This window comes from Fundulus heteroclitus, chromosome 11 (assembly GCF_011125445.2).
Source record: "Fundulus heteroclitus isolate FHET01 chromosome 11, MU-UCD_Fhet_4.1, whole genome shotgun sequence".
In the NCBI taxonomy this organism is placed as follows: domain Eukaryota; kingdom Metazoa; phylum Chordata; class Actinopteri; order Cyprinodontiformes; family Fundulidae; genus Fundulus; species Fundulus heteroclitus.
Genome location: NC_046371.1, coordinates 19292585 through 19312594, shown reverse-complemented (window position 1 = coordinate 19312594; position 20010 = coordinate 19292585). Strand labels below are relative to the sequence as shown.

Here is a 20010-nt window from a genome sequence, read left to right as displayed (position 1 = left end):
GTCAGTGTTTTCACTGTGAGTGAGGTGTTTAAAAAAATTTGGACAAAGCAGAATAGAAGTAAGAAGCTGTTTACAACTAAATTGTATTTACTACAGAAGCATATCATCCATATATTCAGGCTGTTAAAACACAGAGCCATAGACTTCAATGGACAGTGATTACGACTTGAGTATGAAAACGAACCCTTTGCCACAGAAAATCCATCTGTACCCATCTTGGAAATGTTACATTGAACTGGTCAAACAAATTGACCCGGAGCTAACTTTGGCAAAAACCAGGAAGGCTGAATCCAAAGTTCTTCTACCTCATTCTTTGGGCATTTCAACCTTCCGGCTTTAGAAATGTTGGCAACAATTTTGGAAATGTCTGTATCAAGGTAACAGTGTACAAACGTTAGGGTTGTGGTTCTCAAACTTTCACTCTGTAAATGTCAGGTTTTACAAATACCCCCGTCTTGAAAGGCGAATAAGACGGTATCATAATGACTTTTTGTTTGAATTTGAAGCTTCCAGGGTTACAGGTAGATCTATATTTGACAAGTCTCTAAAAGTTGAGGTTTCAAGTGGGAGAACCAGCAACACAGAGACACAAAAGGAAAACAAACATGTTTGAACACACTCTTCCCTAAGGGCAATTTAGACTGGTGAATTACCGCTCATGTTTTTGGACAGTGGGAGGAAGCTGGAGAACCCAGAGAGAATGCATGCATCCACAAAGAGAACATGCAGCCAAGGACTTCCTTGACACCCAGCAACAATGTGAACAACACCCCCAACATAGCCCAAGTTATATTAAAATTAATTGGAAAATCACTGTTCCGTCTTTAGTGTCATGATGTGATGTTGATGCGGAAAGTGCAGCAAGCACGAAGAGACAACGCCACGGCGAGGAGCATAGTTTAACGATGAGGCAGAGGAAATTACAAGAACAGGGAACGCAGGAACAACAGAAATCAACTGTGAACAGAGCGACGAGGGCCAATGGTGAGCAACGCAGAGTATCCAGCGGGGAGCAAACCGAAACCAGGAACTTCAATACACCTGGGGAACAATGAACTTCATGGAAATCAGGTGAGTAATCAACAGATTACCAAACAGCTGGAGGGATGAATAATAGGCCGGGAAATTGAGGAAGCCACGAAACAGAAATAAACTCTACACAAAACATAAAGTTCTAATTATAAAACATTATTTTGTGGTATGTTTTGCAGTACCAATAAAAGCAACAGTAATAAATGAATGAATAAATAAATAAATGAAAGCAAATACTGTTTCTAAAAGTAAAACTTACTTGTTGATCCAATAGGCTACTTCAGGACAAACGTTGCATTGGATTAATTAACTAATTAACAAACGCTGTAGATTTTCCAATATATTGATATTTCTTGACTAACTCAAAAGCTAGTATAGGAAAAACATATTTTAAACAGGAAAGGTAACAATCTCAACCATGCTATCAGTTGTGGGGATTTTGAAAAATCCCAATAAATCCCAATTCTGATCACAATATGCACATTTTTCTCCCACAAACAAGAAATGATACAGCACTGCCCATTCCTCATCTCTAGTAAACACTGCATTTTACTCAGTTAGTTAAAAAAAAAATACCATTGCAAATCTTTTACACGTGTTTCCTCTTTCCATCCTTTAAAAGGCTAATATATATCCTTCTGTATCAAGCATTTCACCGTCATCAACTGGCAGCCAGGGCTGATGTGTGGGCTTGGATGCAACACTGATCAGAGATAATAGGCAGACATGACAGGGATGGTAAAGCTGCCATGCCAAAAGGGGGATGATAGCAAATATGATGGAGCGATGGACACAGGCGGATGAAAAGAAAAAAACAGAGCAGAAGAGAGAGAATGAGGGTGGGAGCAAAGGAAGGAAGGAAGGAGAAAACTCCCAATTCATCACAGCAGAGGCACAGAACAGACAAAAGGAAGGAAATGAACGAGGACAGATGCCAGCTCATGTCAGCTTCGAGACACCCCTCCCCCTCAAATGGACCCTTTCCCAAATTACAGGCACCCCCCCTCTTGCTTCTCTAACTTGTGGCCCGGCTGAAGCCCCTTTTTCTCCCTCATCAGGCGGATGATAAGTCACAACGCTCTCCGCCTGACGTCTCCAGGTCCCAACCCGGAGCGTTCCTGTCCAACCAGATGAGTGACATTACAAACACGGCACATGAAAGCCGGGACATCGGTGCGACAATTTTCTCACCAGTTAATTTAAACAAGTTACGTCTTGCACAGTTTTCCGAACGCACAAAAGCCCACACCTAAAAAGACATGCATGTGAGTTGCATAAGTTTCCTGCTAAGTGAAACAATTTTGATTTGTGATACATTGGTGACACACAAGTTCCATGCAGCCTTGAAAAGTCTGGAATTAGTTTTTTACCATTTTTTTTTCAGATCTAGATAGATGCGGAAGAGGGAAAATTGAGGATGGAGTGTTATGTTTTTCCAAATGTGATAGAACACTGGTCTAGTAATACCTGTGTAATACAGGCAGTGGTTTTTGATCTGGATTCATATCAAAATGACATGTTTTACCATTTAGTTGGAACATCAGACTTTGATTCTAACATTTTTTCTCATCGTTAGTTGTGATTCTGACTTACTGAATGAATTCACAATCATTATATTAATCAAAAAAGAGGCCTTGCACTACCTCTTTGATGTCTGGACAACTTTCAATACTTGCTGAAACTCGACCTGTGGTACTCAAACTGGGACTAAAGTTCCAGACAAACCTATAAACCTGTTGAATTTCTTTTGTAATGTCAAATGAAAAACTAAATACATCGTTTATAAATCTGATTTTAATCTCAGATATTTGACACTTTAAGGAGTTATAGATTTTGAAATAGAGCAGATAGCTCAGATTCCACAAAAGTGGTAACATGTCTCTCTAAACCATAAAAAATGGAAACCATTTCTTTGCAGCGTCATTTTATAACTTGTGATAAACTGTCTTGACTTGTTACTTCTTGCCAGAAGTAACGAGACACGACTATCCAGGAAGTTTCAGCATTGATATTTTAATTGCATTTGAGGTTGCCAAAGTATGGAATTTTTGCTACGGGAAACCCACGCACGCACGATGATTGATGTAAACTACTTAAAGCCGGGGAGTGCATGGCAATCACAAATCGTTCTCAATCTTTGGATATAGATTGAGAACGATTACCTGCTTTGAACGTAGTTCACGCTGCAGAGGGATTCCCTCCGTTTTAGCACACTGCTATGACAGAACCCGCACCCCCCAGACGCACTTCGTGAAACCGGAGCGGAGAAAGAAAAACGTTTTCTGTGTCCCTCCACCCTCAGCTGTCAGGTCTCTCATGGTTTTCCCCAAAACAGACTTCACCAATATTTGTCTACTGGACTCCCAGTGACAACACTTAGAGAACTGGGGGGGGGGGGGGGGGGCAAAAGGAAGGAGCACACACACACACACACACACACACACACACACAGACACACACACACACCCAACAGACAGCCACATTGCCAAACGCAAACATTTAAAGAGCACTATTGCACGGGGGACTCCATAAGCCCCATATTTGCTCAACAGCAGAAATCAGTGTGCCAGTGAGGAAGAGGGATAAGGCATTAGTGAGGCAACTTTTGGAAAATGAAAGGGGCAGAGGAAGGAGGGAGAGGAGGGAGAGGAGAACATCTCTTTCATGGTAATTGCGTCAACCTCTTTTTTATCATGCCCGTCACATCTGCATAAGAACACGTCTCGTATATTAGCTATGCTTTTAGTTATGTCTGCTTTACCACAAGGTGAGAGGAGTAATTTGGGCGTTACGGTGGATAACGAGGGGGAACGACTTGTAGGTTGTTGTCGGCTGTGATAAAGACTTTGTAGCGTGTTGTCTAATCCATGCCGGAGATCTCTGCGTAAACAAGAGCATAAGTAGAGCTAGGTTACTTTATACATCTGTAAGAAAAACTACAAAGGATGAAGAGGCAAACTGCACCCTTTTTTTTTTTTTGTGGCTGTGTGCATCTGTTTACTTGTGTTTGCTGTAATGAGAACGTGGGGGACGACACCTGCTATTTAAGTACAAAAATATGTTCCTCCAGTGAGCGGAGCCCCTTCCAACCTTTTGGGGTTTTGGGTTATGGTTAGGGAGAGTGCTGGATTTGAAAAAAAACAACAAAAAAACAATGTCTTTAGGTACTTTCTGTGTCCTCCCAAAAGACCTTAATGGATATGCTTTAACAATTGGATGTAAACATATGTTTAAAGGCTATAAGCGGGAAAGTCTTCGCTGTTTCATCTATTATAAATCCAGAATAAACGGACTATGAGGCTGGCGGAGAATCTAAACTGAAGCCGACCTTCTACCATCTTAAAAATGTCAGGCAGTGCAAAAATGAGTTTTTTTAACCTTTACAATGCCGCCATTCACAAAGAAGGCAATCATTATATATATATATATATATGGAAAACATAGGTAGCAGATGTCGTGATATGCCATCAATAACCCCAACACTTCTAGTTAAAGAACCACGTTAAAACAAAAGAAGATTAAGTAAATTCTATAGATCCACAGAGAAATCGCCCGCAACCAAAATTTTTGAAGCTTGTTAAAAAGAAACTGTTTTTATTGTAGATGTATCAGTGGCACCGTTGGTCTTCCCTGTACGAAACCGGTGAAAAAAACCACAACACGTATAGTTTTCCAGTCAGAGTAGCTTTCTGAACAAAATAAAGCTGCGTTAAAAACAATAGAATAGCACTCATTTATATCACTTTGACATAGCAAATCTAGTGGAGGGGCTGCTAAAACACAGAATCATCCTCCATGTAATTTAATTGTGGGTTTGTCCTTTAATTCTGAGCTGTCCCGAATGGTGCTGGTGATTAGAAAAGATTTTAAGAGTTTGGAGCCAATCAGAGACAGTGGAGGTTGTATTTTTTTTTTTTTGGTAAAAAGTTGCAAAAAAAAACATCAATGACTTGTCCCAACACCACTTCGCACCCTGATTACATACCAACTCACTGCCATTTGGTCCCATCCTACTTCCATTTTCTACTTAGAAACAAACCATTTTGTGCCCACGTATCCGTTCACTTGTCTTTGAAGTTCAGTATTTTGATTTCAAAAGGTCCAATTGCTTTTAATTGAATTGTATATTATTTTCTGAAAACTTTGTCTCGGGGCCCTATTTGTGTACAGTTGACAGTTTTGCAATATTGCAAATTGTGATCCATGATGGATGAGTAACTCTAACTGACCTCATGGCAAGTCAACTTTCATTTAAATTCTTGAGTAGGATAGAAAACCGCCATTTGTTGTTAAAGCTGGAAAGAAACGTACCGTTGGCAGGTACCATTTGACACAAACAATATTTTCCCGGCCCGTCTAGCACACACCGTTAGCTTCAGCCTTTGGTTCTAACTGATCTTGATTTACATTACATGAAAATGGCAAGAAAGTTAGATATCGGAGGTACGGTATTGGCTATTTATAACCTTTTAACATAACCCCATTTAAAAAAAAATCTTAAACAGTATCCTTAAATGAATTTAAGTTGGAAACTAAAAAGAAGTTAAACACAAGACTAATGCTCCTCGGGAGAGGTCACGTAAAACGAGATCGGTCTACACAACAGCAACGGCAAAACACCCACAGGGCTGACTTGACAAAGTCCCATTCACTCTCACACACAGACCACACTGTAATACCTTACTGTACGCACAGCACATGGTTTTATGGATTCCCATGCACACCCACACACACACCCACACACACACACAAGTATTTACCCTCAACAGACACCAAGCAAACGGACGCTCAGGCACACATACAAACAAATAGATGCGTATCGGCGGGAGAGATAAGACAGGCTTCCCCCTCTTTTTTCGCTGCCTCTGGCTTTTGCAAAGTCTTTGTCAGTGGAGTAAAAATACCCTCAGACATACACACTCAGAGAGGCACACACACACACACACACACACACACACACACACACACCGACTGGTTTTTATCTGCCAGCATAAATCCTGTCACAGATCACTTGCTCCCAACGCCTTGCTGATATTCCGTGTGGCAGCAACTGAAGCGGTGAGTTGCAGGAAAAGGAGATAACGCAGAAGAAAGAGAAGCACTCAACATGAAGGCGCTGTGACCTCTATGTAGTAGTATTTGTGTTTATAAAATTCCCTATGTCCATGCTGCAAGGTCTTTCTTCTGAATGAGACCCCCAGACCCAATGAGATTACCTGTCCAAATGAAAGTGAAAAAAAAAAAAAAAGTTTCAGGAGATTCGATGTATGTACGTGTCTGGGGTGACACTAAGGTATCCTTGGATCCTAAATATTTGCCGGATAAGCATGCCACGGCTATTTTGAACCAGGCACCGCAAAATATACGACTGGGAATAAATAGTTTACATTCCAGCTCTGATCGGCTAGGTCCCAAAATGAAAGGAAAGTTTTCCTCCTTTAATCCCAGGCATATTCCTGAAGTGTTGCAGTTGCAGCAACGTTAAAAAGAAATCTCAAAAGACCAAAGAATATTTGACATAAAAAAGTTGCTTCTCTTGTGAAGAGATGCTCGGTGGGTTTTCCCTTCGTTTAGCTGCATTTTACTCAGTTTTGTTCGCTGTTTGCTGTGGACCACACATTTTTCTGGAGTTTTAAATGTTCCCATCAAGACGTTGAAGAGTTCAGGTCTTATTCAGAGCAGTTTCCCTATTCTGATCTTACGTTCTTACAAACACAACAGGGGTGAACTCATGTATTTATTAGGCCTAGAGCCACCATTGAATTATATCTCTTGTGATTTTGAGTTCTGAACCTGACTGCCTGCGAAACAAGCGCAAAAATACATGCCTTTTTTTGACAGTTTAAGTAATACAAGTTCTTTAGCAACCATTTAACAGACCATAATCATTTTGAAGTGCCACGCAGTTCTTTCTGATCTGTGGTTGGGAGTAATTGCTCTTTATCAGATGTAATTTCCCATCTGCAGTCCTTGTAAAAAAGAAGAAAACAGTCAGACGAGAGGAGGCACAGCACCGCGTTTGCCCTTTGAGCTTTGCAGCCGGGATTGCCAGGTGCAGCGAGGCTGTTAAGGTATTTTGTTATCACCGACTAAGCAGGCAAGGTCTCAGGTGAGAGCATTAATGATTGATAAAGTCCTTTCCTCAACACACAGAAAAACACACACACAATGTCCCATGCGAGATCGCAATCTGACCACATATGTGAGAGGAAATCTTCAGAACAGTAGATGACTAAAACGAGCACACTGTCATCTACAAGTGATAGTGCTTATTTCTATTCTTTAAAAAAAATCACATGTGGATTTATTTCTCTCAAAGCTTTGCCTTGTTCCTTTTTTTTCTCAGATATCAACATCTTATTCATTTTCTGTACAGAAGCAGCATGAAACAAGTGACCTTAACCCCCCCATCACCACTCTGTCTCTCTGTGTTCTCAAAGCTCCCAACACATCCCCAAAGCCAGGAAAGTCCCTCCTTACCTTCACATGAGCCGCCTGGGTTTCCTCTGAGTGCCCAACTTTAATTCCCCGTGCTTGCTGGAGCCCAAGTCTGCCCGGGTCCCGTTCAGGAGAAAAGAGGGAAATCCCTGCATCAGAGAGACATCTCCGAGGCTCCGGCGGCGTAGTCTTTCCCTCTACACACACTGGAGCGCATTCTCCCACATGCTGCCACTTGCATGCCTAGACCAGACTGTGGGCTGAGCAGGAGGGTGTGTGTGTGTGTGCTCTGCCTGAGTCTAGGTCCGCCCTCTTTTCTCTGCTTTCCCCTCTTCTCTCACACATGATCCTCCTCTTCTTCCTCCTTTCCTAGCTCCCTCTATTGCTCACCTCCCCTGGCTTGGCAATTTGGCTGTCAGCGTGTGTGCTGGGTTTGCGCCTCTAAGCCTTTGGATGTCCCAGTCCTCTGTTTAATTACTGCCTCCCCGGCCCTCAAGCTCTGCACACCAAACAAAGACAAAAAAAGATACAATGGACAAGCACTGGCATGAAAAAAGGCCCCCCTTTTTTTTTTTTTCTTTTTTTTTTTTAAGGCAAGCCACTCTGCCTGATATAGTAAGTCAAGTCTGGGTATTTCTTCTTTTCGGGAGAGAGATGATCTAACCAGCAGAGTGTGATTGGGAAGTGGGTGGAAACTGTGTTCTTATGTAACTTGGAAAAATGACCAGAAATAGAGAGGTGCTTTCAGTTGTGAAACGATAACAGATGATTAGTAATCAACCAGAAAAGGGTTTTTGGTCTGAAAAAATCAATCTGCTGTTGCGTACATCCTGCTGCTGCTTTTACTCGTGTTAGTTCCTTTATTTATAAAGCTCTGCATCTAGCATTAGCCACTCTGTAGGATGATTTTCAAATATTACTTTGAAAACCATATCAGTTTTTTTTCCCCTTTTGGTGGAGATTTAAACATGGTTGAATTTGCCATAGTTTAATTTTTTATAACTTTTTTTAATATATATTTTATACTATGCCCTATTTCCATCAATTGTGGCCTGCCTCTCCCAATCTACTGTTATACTTCTAATATCAAAATACGTTGTGATTTTCAAAACTGCTAAAGGTTTTTGTCACACTATTACTACTGTATAAAAGAGCAATAAGCAACATTTTGTTATTGCAGTTAGAAAGACATAAAAAATAGTGATGTGAAGAACTATGCATGTATGTTCATGTAAATAGCTGCTCACTCAGGGCTTAGCCCCTCCCTGCCCATAAAGTACCACCGTCATAGTAGTCTAGCGTAGGAACAAAATGGGGGGAAGCATATCAAACCGTTCTCTTGCTAACAGCATTAGAAAGTTATGAGTTGCCTACTTCTTCACTAGACATGTTCCTCTGAAAGGATTTTGCTGTGTATTTATCCTTTGAAAATGTGAATACGAGGCGACGGTGGAGAAGGGGAGGGGAAAGGGGGAGCCGGGTTGCAGCTGGAGTGGAGGTACAGAGAGGTGGGGCTTGTCAGACATCTTGTTAGGGTCTACAGACGGTGCTCAACAGCCCACCTAGTGGTGAAATGTCGCTCATTGCTCCTTTAAAGTCTTTTTAATAATTTCTCATTGTATCTGTATGGTAACCTGACTCCCGGCAGTCGGATGCAGTTCCGCTGAGCTCCACGTGGCTCCATACATTCATCTGGGATTGCTCCATTGGAGATGCATTTCAGAAGGAGGGGCCTTATGAAAAATCCTTGCATATGATTGGATAAACCATTTGTCCGTCATCTTTACTGACCCGCTACAAGCTCCTGGCAAACCTGGTCGGGAGAAGGGCAAAAACATCGTTTCCACTAACAAACGCCTTCAAAGTTGAAGAATTACTATTCGCTAGATTGGACAGCACTGATGAAACAGCAGCATCAGTGTTACCACTTTCTTCCTCGCGGCGATCCGCCATTGTTGTCTGAATCAAAACAGTTGCTTTTCTGATAGGTCACATCTGCGAAAATCCAGCAATCCTGATTGGCTCGTCCATTTTATGTGGTACTGAAATCCTTCCCAATGACAGCGATTTCAGAAGGATGTGTGGAAGCGTGTGGAGCTCAGCAGAATGAAATCCATCTGGCCAGAGTCAGGTTATATGCATGGAGCATATATACGGGGATTTGCAAAAGACAACTATTATTCGTGCAAATTGGAACTTTATCAAAGGTCAGCTTAGACCATAATTGACCTTTCTGGCCTAAATGTAAAATGTTATGTGAAGTGAGGAACTAAAAACCATAACCCCTCTGTTACTACAATGAAATAGTGGTGGTAGCACCAAATTGTGGAGATGGAGCTAAAAAAAAATTCAGTCTTATTTATTTATTTATTTGTTCATGCATTTGCGTTGTTTTTAAATGCACAAAAAGGAGCAGAAAGAAGATAAATCTTGTGTTATCTACTCTTTTTGGAAAAAAGAGCAAGAAAAAAATTATAAAATAAAAATAATAAAGATAATATGCAACAAAAACACTTCATTTCTAACCCCTTCTCCACATCCATTTACCAAATGTCTTGTACAGGTCTATAATAGTAACACAGCTGTCTCATATTTCAAAAATTACCATAATTTGTTTTCTAATTGTATTCATTCACATCAAATTTTGCTCTTAAACAACTTTTTTAAATTAATAAACATTTGTACAGCACTTATATTCATCATTCAAAGCATTCCACAGTTTTACTCCACACACTGATGGACACTTTAGTTTCAGTGTTGTTTGTGCAAACATAGTACGGCAATTATCTTTATCTTTTCTTTAACAAGTCTTGAAAATGTATGTCCACCCACTTTGAATTAACTTGAGCGTGTCATGTTTTTGTTTTTACTCTGGTGCTTGCACCAGTTGTAGAAGCAACGGCAGATGTTCCAAATAATGATTATTGTAAATGTTACGTTCAGCAGGAGATGAAAATTGAGCGAAAAATACAGATCTGAGCTTATTGGGACGGAGATGACAGAAGAAAAAAAAAACGGGAGTTCCAGGAGAAGGCATGTCTATTCATAGAGTTCAGGTTGACTGTTTGGTGTTAAATGGTCCGGTGCTGGCTAGAGAAGAAGTGACAGAGGCTGGACAGTCAGGGGAGAGGAGTGGAGGGAGTGGTAAGGGCTGAGAGCCGTTACCAGGATCCGGGTTTGTGATCTCCAAGCAGACTCCAGGAGTCAGGAAGCGGGTTCCTGGAGTCGAATCCAGTAACTGGAGTTTAATCCAGTTTCTCAAAGACAAGGGAGGTTAGAAGCAGAACTTCAACGAAAAGGGAAACACAAAGACACTTGGGCCTTATTACTACTCATGAACAAAATGATCTAAGGGACCTGCCTCCTGTTTAAAACTCCTCTTGATGAGCTGCAGCTGAGGAGGTTGCGCCTGCCGGTCACATCCAGAAGAGGAGGAAGAGGAAGATTCACCAAATCTACCTGCACACAGCCCTGTGGATAAAAGGCAAGAATAAATAGGGACAAATATTTAGCCAATGGCTGGTAGAGAAACCCCTTTGAAAAGGGGTTCTACAAAGGACTGAGTCAGGGTGGAAAAATACAGTTGCACATCAGACTTAAAAAAAAAACCTTAATAAAGGGGATGTTAAAACTTTACACAGCCCGATTAACATCTCAGGTTTCAGTGTAAAAAAAAAAATACAGATTGGATCAACAATTCAGAATTATTTTCCCTTTACAGTGTGACACTGACCCTGTGGATTTCAAGTGAATGCAAACACATCTGCTAGAGGGGAAAATGACCTGGTTACACAAATATGCACATCCTTTACTTAATGCATTGTTTCAGCATCTGTTTCAGCATTGATTCATTTCAGCATCCAGTCCTGTTGGGTTCACACACCCACTGTCTTTTATAGTGAACCAAAAAAAAAAACTGAGATAGAGTTCAGCTGATATCCTTGGAGGGTAACGACGACATTTTGCTAATTCGCTTCCTTTAGCTTAAGCCAGATTTTGCAGAGGTTACAAAAGGATCAGAAGGATTTCAATGCAAAAAGAAATTGGGTAAACCATGGCACAGTGAAAGGGGCTCACCAATATTGGAGAAAATGTGGAAAAACAGGGACATTGCAAAGACTGGACATTTCTCCAAAGCTGATGAAATGATAAAGCTGAACCTGAGCAGGAAGGCAGGCAAGAGGCTGACAGCAACACTGGAGGAGGAGAAGGAATTTCCAACGAATGCTTGCTATGTTCAACACGCCGGGGCTAAGGAGCAGGGCTGCATGATTGTATTCTTTAAAACTGTCATGGTATGATGAAACCAAACTTAAAACTTGTAAACCGGTAACCTTGCCTTGTGCAAATTAAGGTGGGAAAGAGGGGAAAAAAAGGTGCAGGTAAAAAAATAATAATGAATGAATAACAAAAAAATAAATAAAAAATCATAAATACCAAAATAAGCTTTTCTTCTGGGTATTCCTTCATCTTTATTTCCTGCACCAAACTCTTTGGCTTTTAGAAAAATGGCATCTTACATAAGAGGCTGATGATCTCTGATTCAAATGTCCGCTGCGCTCTGCTGATGCTGAAAATGTTTTGGTGTTTTAACATTTATGGAGGCAAACATGTCAGGAAAAAGGGCAGAGAGTGTAACAGATCCATCCAGCAAAGGCAACCTGACACAGCCTCCACGGGGGAGGGAGGGAGGGGGGGGGGGGGACAGTCATGTGTACAGAGTCGCTATTATACAGCACATGTACCCCGGTGTACAGACAGAAATGTACCTTTTCACCTTCTGGCACATAATGACATTTCAGCACCTTGCTCTGACAAAAAAAGGCAGCAGGTAACCACCCCCCCCCACCAAACCCCCCTCCCTCTCAGTTCTTTTGTGCAAAGATTGTGTGAACGGCATATCTGCTTGCACACATGCTACCTTTCTGCCTGTCGTCTTAGAACTGTCAGCTCGTCAGACCCCCTTCTCCGCGCAGTCAAGCTTCTCCCATTCTCTGTCCTAGATTGTTTTTCTGTCATCCAAGAAAGTGGGAATCTTTTCATAAGAAGCAACATCAGCAGCAAACGTAGAACTACGGAGCTTTTATTTTATGTTTGTCGTCTTGTGTCATACAAAAGAAACATCCTTCAGGACTGCATGGTGTGTTGATGGTCTTTGTGTGACTGTGCAATCCGTCTTTTTTTACACAGAAGTTGAAATTACCGAGCCTAAAGTTGGCAGAAGTGGAGCAAGCCTGGGGTCTTTCTGCACAGATGCATGTTATCCCTGAGCATTGGTGGGCTGGATGGATGGATGGATGGATGGATGGATGGATGGATGGATGGATGGATGGATGGATGGATGGATGGATGGATGGAGAGATGGCTGGATGGATGGATGGATGGATGGATGGATGGATGGATGGATGGATGGATGGACGGACGGACGGACGGAGTGATGGATGGATGGATGGATGGACGGACGGATGGACGGACGGACGGACGGACGGACTGACGGACGGACGGACGGACGGACGGTCGGATGGAGTGATGGATGGATGGATGGACGGACGGACGGTCGGATGGAGTGATGGATGGATGGATGGACGATGGACGTACGGACGTACGGACGGACGGACGGACGGACGGACGGACGGACGGATGGACAGAGGGATGGAGTGAGTGAGTGAGTGATGGATGGATGGACGGACGGACAGACGGACAGAGGGATGGAGTGAGTGAGTGAGTGATGGATGGATGGACGGACGGACGGACGGACAGAGGGATGGAGTGAGTGAGTGAGTGAGTGAGTCAGTGAGTGAGTGAGTGAGTGAGTGAGTGAGTGAGTGAGTGATGCATGGATGGAGGGAAGGACGGACGGACGGACGGTCGGATGGATGGAGTGATGGATGGATGGATGGACGGAGTGAGTGAGTGAGTGAGTGAGTGAGTGAGTGAGTGAGTGAGTGAGTGATGCATGGATGGATGGATGGATGGATGGACGGACAGACAGACGGATGGACGGAGGGAGGGACGGACCGACGGTCGGATGGATGGATGGATGGATGGATGGATGGATGGATGGATGGATGGATGGATGGATGGATGGACGGACGGACGGACGGACGGACGGACGGACGGATGGACAGAGGGATGGAGTGAGTGAGTGAGTGAGTGAGTGAGTGAGTGAGTGAGTGAGTGAGTGAGTGAGTGAGTGAGTGAGTGAGTGAGTGATGGATGGATGGACCAGTAGACATTAAAAATATATATTTGTGCAAAAACTTGTTCATTTGAACTCTTCAGTAATAAATAAACATACAATGTCACTAATGAAACCGAGTATTCAAGTGTTTATTTATAAAAGGGGTATCTGTAAATCATTGTGTATCAAAATAAAAAAGGTCTCACCTGTTTGCCTAATTAAATTATTTTTTTTTCTATTTCCTCAGTTGGATTTTCTTCTTTGTTCACTTATTATCTGCAACGACAACAAGACATGGGTGACGTTTTCTTTTGAAACGGCTTGCTGTATTTGGCAAAGTTTATTTTCAACATTAACATTGATAAAAAAAAAATACAGAATCTTCTTGTTTCATCAAAAGCGAGATGTTATCATATTCCGGGTTAGTTATGTAAAATGTAAAAAAGGCCCTCGGTTTCGCTAACACTGACTCACTGTTTACTACTGAACCTGTTCAGCTGAAATAGACCGATAGCTGATAAAATATTATCATGAATATATGGAACAGGCAAATCTGCTTGTAAACGGAGGCTGTAAACACACACACACACACACACACACACACACACACACACACACACACACACACACACACACACACACACACAACAATAAATAAATAAATGCATGTGTTACTTTAGCAGCAATAGGGACAATAGCCCCTAATAAATCCTGTATGTTTTTATTTTAGGTCTTTATTTTTCACCCAGGGTTTATGTTCAGGAAGAAAATCAAGTCTGGACCAAGCCACTAGCACCTGATCCAGGTTCCTTGTTGCAGCATTTCTGCCTCTTTACCTTTTAAATGTTTCATCCATCCATTCACTGTCTATATCCGCTTATGTTTGCAGGGTCTTGGAAAGAGAGTCAGCCAGGATGATTGAGATCAGCCTGTTCCCACTCCTCTACCCAAACAAGGCCTCATTGGCCTGTGATGCAATTATATGGGGAGGCATTAGCTTATATTTTAATGGCAGATGTAACGGCATGATTGAATTAACAGATTCAGAGGCGGCAGCAACCACAGCTGCAGCAAGAGGATGTTATGTAACTGCAATGAAGGCCAAAGAAACATCAGGATGCGGGGACTCCTTTTTTGTTTGCCCGTTTCCCTTTTTTTTTTTTTTTCTGTTATATGGCAGCGCTGCTTCTGCGACGTGTTTCTTCACAGATGCGGTCAGCAGTCTGAGCTGCGTGCAGCAAACGAAAATCGAAGCCCACCCACCAGCTGGATTTTCTGTTCAAGTCTGGCTTTTTTTTTTTTTTTTTTTTTGCTCCTCCATTCGCCGTTCCCGCACACCTGTGCTGACCTTTTAAGCACAATAGACTCCACCTTTCAAACCTTATCACTCTTTATCACGCCATGTCTGCATGTGGGTGGGGATGGCATCAGATAGACGAGGTGCTTTCTGCCACCTCGGATGCTTTGACATATTATATCGAACGCAGAGAACATATTGTATTTCAGGAAAAAAAAAAAAAAAAGGATACAGACACTGAGGATCCCCGTCTTCCTCTATGGAAACAACAGCCATCATGCCAGATTTGATCAAATCATTACCAGCAGCCATGCGAGTCGAGCCGATGAATAATGCATGGGCTGCCAGGCTACAATAATACATTTCCTCTGGCCTGCTACCTTTCTCTTAGTAACATTAGCAAGCGGTTGCACTATCCCCTGTTCACAGTCATATCAGCTAATACCTGTCTAGCACTCTTATACGTTCCATTAGAAGTCAAAGTCCCTATGCATGCACATGTCGCAGTAGCGTCTGCACGCGTTCTGTTCTGAGCCCAGAAAGACAGATAAAAAAAAAGAAACAAATAAAATGAAAAGACATTGAGAACCATGCATCTGTTCTTATTCACAGCTGCAACACATGCAGGAGACAGGTCTGGCAAGTGGAGACTGAGCAGACAACAGGCCCTCCATTATAAAAAAAATAAATAAAAAAAAACAAGAAACTAGGCCATTCATCAGACATGACAAAAGTCTCAAAGTCTGGTATGATGCGTAATTAATGTGCTAAAATGTTTTTTTTTTTCTCTGTGCAAGCAAAAGCAGACGTACAATGGTATAAAACTGTATAAACAGAGTTTTACTATGCCCTTAATGCTCATTTATTAGGCACACATACCGATATGATGTAAGCTTTATCCAGAAAAAACTTGTAGATCTAAGATCGAAGCCAGAAACCTAACAAGAGCATGTTGTTATGATATTGGTGTGTGGGAGATCTTTCCTACAGAGGATCTCTGTTATCATCTGCAGGTCACACACCTTTCTGCCATTCTATCACCTGACTGCTGGTGATTTATGGCGCTGCCGGACGACCTGACTCCACCTGATGCTCAGTCTTCCAGGTTGAAGGCTGAGCATCAGCCTCCTGTTGGCTTCATCGACAAACCGAGCCACTTCTAACAAGCCCCTCTGTGACTGATCTCTCTCTGTGGAAACCTTTCCGCGGTTTTCCACTGGAGCTCCAGCATCCTCAGCGTTTACCAGGCTGCTCTCCAACCACCTCATGCAAACGTTTTCATCTGCTCCCCTTACACTGAGACGGGCCGTGGGACTCAAACTCACTCTCTCTCCGTTCTCAGACTTCCCTCTGGATGCTGGTTTATCCCCCCGAATCATCCTTCAACGATAATTCAGTAAGTCATTAACAGTCTGAATTCATCCTAGTCCAACTATCGTCATTTTCTAACTGTGCCTCTCTTCCTCCAGACACTGTTGAAGACGTTTAACTCCCAGTTGTGCAAATTGTCGTTTGCTTCTTTGTAAAAATAGACTCGTTAACTTGTAAAGCTCAGAGTTCTGAGTTCGATTCTGCATGTGGGTAAGGAAGCGTTCTAGAAATATGACATATATGTACCCCGGGCGGATTTTGCCCAGGCTAGATGGGGTGCTGACTGGGCCCGGGCTCACAGCCATCATCTTAAACGTTTGGACACTCAGGTGGCTTTTATGAAGATTAGTCCATAGGCTCAACATAACGGGACTTCTAATAGGGCCCTCTGCAGAGTTCTCCTCTAGCTAAACTGGATAAGCAACCTGCTACCACATACTAGTTAGTTAGCAATATTTACCATGGGTTATATTGCAAGAAATTCCAGGGTTCAAATCCCAGCTGTGGCCTTTCCATTTGAATTCTGCATGTTCTCCCGGTGGTTGAATGGGTTCTGTACGGGTACTCAAGTATACCGTACTTTTTGGACCACAAGGCACACCGGATTATAAAGTGCATTAAATATTCTTCTCAAGTGTGTAATATCACTCCGCTACCCTCCGCGTACACAGCTCTCTCCTGAGAGGGAGAGCTATGTGTCTCTGTCGGGAGGACAGAGTAGTTGGACTACACTGCCCTGTTTCTAACATAAAGCCATATTAAACTTAACTTTTATATTGAATTAACTTGCTAGGCTTATTGTTGCTAGCGAGCACTCGGTGCGGGCTACCTTACATGAATGCACTTCTAGTTTCAACATTACAGTCAGGCAGTCTTGTAGACAGCTCAGGTGTCCGATCAGGCAGTGACACAGTGTACCGTAATTCTCCGAATGTCCATTGAGCGGAGCGGCTTCGTTGCTTGCCAACATATTTTTGAGCGCATTGCAGCTTATAAAATGTTAATCCTATTGTGTTGATAAGGCGCACCATCAATTTCTGAGAAAATTTAAGAGCTTTCAGTGCACCATATAGTCCATATAATACGGTACTCCTCTTGTACAAAAAAGGTATGTTAGGTTAATTGGTCACGCTAAATTGCTCTGTGTTGTGTGTCCGTGCACAGCAGGTTGCCATGTGATTGAGCGATGCTTAAATCTCAGCATTTGACTGCCTTAAATGGGTACCGGCCCCTCTACAACTCAGCAAGAATTGAGTGGGTAAAGACATTGGTTAGATGGATTCCTAGTAATTAGAAGACTAGAGCTGAGCCATATATCATGGCGGGTTTTCTGTAGGATCAACACACAAAACCCGACTACAGATGGGACAGGTGTTTTGCTCTTGCAGGTCAATTAACAATAAAAAAAAAGTCCCCTGGGGACTGTAGTAGTTAAATAGTAGTTAAGTAGTAGTTAAATTGTGGCACAGGCAAAAAAATAAATGTTTTGCAAATATTGACATGAATAGTTGCTGATTGATTGTTAATGTGGGCAACTTCTGGATGGACTCACTGATGATCTCCGAAAACAATGTGTTTGATCCCCAACACATATCTTTCTACCATCCACTATTATAAATGGTTCTTATTATTTCAGACAAAATTGAACATTTTGTTTGAAATATGATGAAAACAACTCTGGAGTTGCCATTTACATTTCTGTCTTCTGTGCCATTCAGAAAATATTTTTAAGCTAAATCGTTTTAATCAAATTTTCTGCTTTCTTACAAACTTCTTCTTTATGCTAAGAGACTTTTTGGGACGCATGCCTGAAAATAACAGAGATAACACCATGGATGGGTTGTGAGGACCACTCCTTCAACTTCCCAGGTGACATCTTTGTATGATGCTTCAGTTTTCCATCGACACGTCTTTCCTCAAGATGGAATCTATTTTGAAAAGTGCACCTGTCCCTGCTGAAGCAAAGCATTCACTCAACATGACGCTGTCTTCAGAGTTGGCATTAGATTATAAAACTATCAAAAAATCTCCGCCACCTGTGCTTTCCACGTATTTGACATAATCTGAGGTTAGCAAAAGAACATGAAGGGAGGCTGGGATTTTGGAGACATTTCTGCACCTTTATACTTTTATAACCATCAGTTATGTCCAAACACTGTATATATTTTTGTTAATTGAATGTATTCAATCTTTAAATAATTACCTAAGCTGCACTGTACAATTTTACATTCACCTTTTTTTTATTTTTTTGAAATTGCCCGACTAACATTGGAGAAACGGAAGTAAAAACAAGTAAATAATGTCTTAAAATGAGTGTATTTGACCTTGATTTGAGCAGGTAAATAAGATGATCTGCCAATGAAATTAATATTTTGACCCATAAAATAAGATCATTAGGTAAACTGCACTTGAAATAAAACAATAGAGATGAGTTGTTCCATAATTTAAGTGCAAAAATCTTATTCCATTGGCAGATTCGCTTACTATTTACCTGCTCAAATCTATGACACATACACTAATTTCAAGAAAACGTTACTTAGTTTTTGTTCCCTTTTTGCTTTTTTTCCTTATTGAGCTAATGAACTGCTTTAGGAGCAACCAGTTTACACAGTTACACCAATCAGTATTGATTAATCTGTCGCATATTGACAACACGATTAGCCAGTTAGACAACCCAACGAAATTACAATTAATGCGTCACATGCTCCAGCATCAATCCTACAAATCGTTCCCTGAAGACCCATTAAAATAACAAGTATTACACGGTAATTCCTAGAGGGATGTAAAAAAGCCACATGCATGTTGGTGCCATCCAGCTCAGTGGGGTAAACGCCCCGGCGGACCTCTCGTCACTCATAATCCCGCTCAGTGTAAAGAGGGATGCAGCAGTAATTAGGGTGTCGCGTTCAGTGGTGATAATCTGGGATGCTCGAACGTCAGGGGAGGGGTGGGAACACGCACACGTGTGTCTCCTTTGTTTTCGTGCGGGCCCACCTCGGCTCTCTTACCCTCTGAATCCCTGTTTTTTTTAAAGACAGAGAACAATGGGGAAGGCAGCCACAGAAATAAAACGCGTACGGCTGTGTGAAAGGGGAACGGCGCAGGGAAGAGGAAGAGAGGGAGACGGACAAGGATGTCGCAGCGAGCAGACAGCTGCACACGCCATGTAACCTCCAGACCCTGTCACGAACTCATGAGCCCCGGCTAGATGACCTATTTCACTGCTCACAGAGCCACACACACACACACACACACTTTATTCTACTCATCAAGCCGTGTTTCTATGAGGCCACAGTCACAGACATCAATCGATTTGACTGCTTATCAGAGGATCATAGATGCAAATGGAACCCCTCATCCCAGCTAACGCATACTGAAGACAACAGAAACAGAACTGAATGCTACATTTGCTTTTGTTTTTGTTACTTTTGTACTACTGAAATTCCTGTAATTCTCCAGAGCAAACATGCATAAGGGTAAAACGTCACCATTTTTCATCTTTAGAAAACCTGCATGCACTCAAACCGTTCCTGCTGAACACTGTGGGAATCTCCAGGGTCACATGACAAAATGCACAGAAGTCCACAACAGGAGGACAGAAGGTTGCTGTGGGCTTAGATGCTTCGATGCAAGCACATGCGGCAGACCAATCAATAGTAGGACATTCTCTTTAAACACTCAGTTTTGTGCA

At 42.1% G+C, this 20010-nt stretch overlaps 1 protein-coding gene across 1 annotated transcript in view; it reads right to left on the bottom strand.

Annotated features, from left to right (window-relative positions):
* Window positions 1–7738, bottom strand: part of tiam1a (TIAM Rac1 associated GEF 1a) — an 80945-nt gene extending 73207 nt beyond the window's left edge. The window contains exon 1 of the mRNA XM_036143058.1: window positions 7513–7738. The gene's annotated coding sequence lies outside the window, so the exon portion shown is untranslated. The remainder of the gene's footprint in view (window positions 1–7512) is intronic.
* Window positions 7739–20010: the final 12272 nt, after the last annotated feature.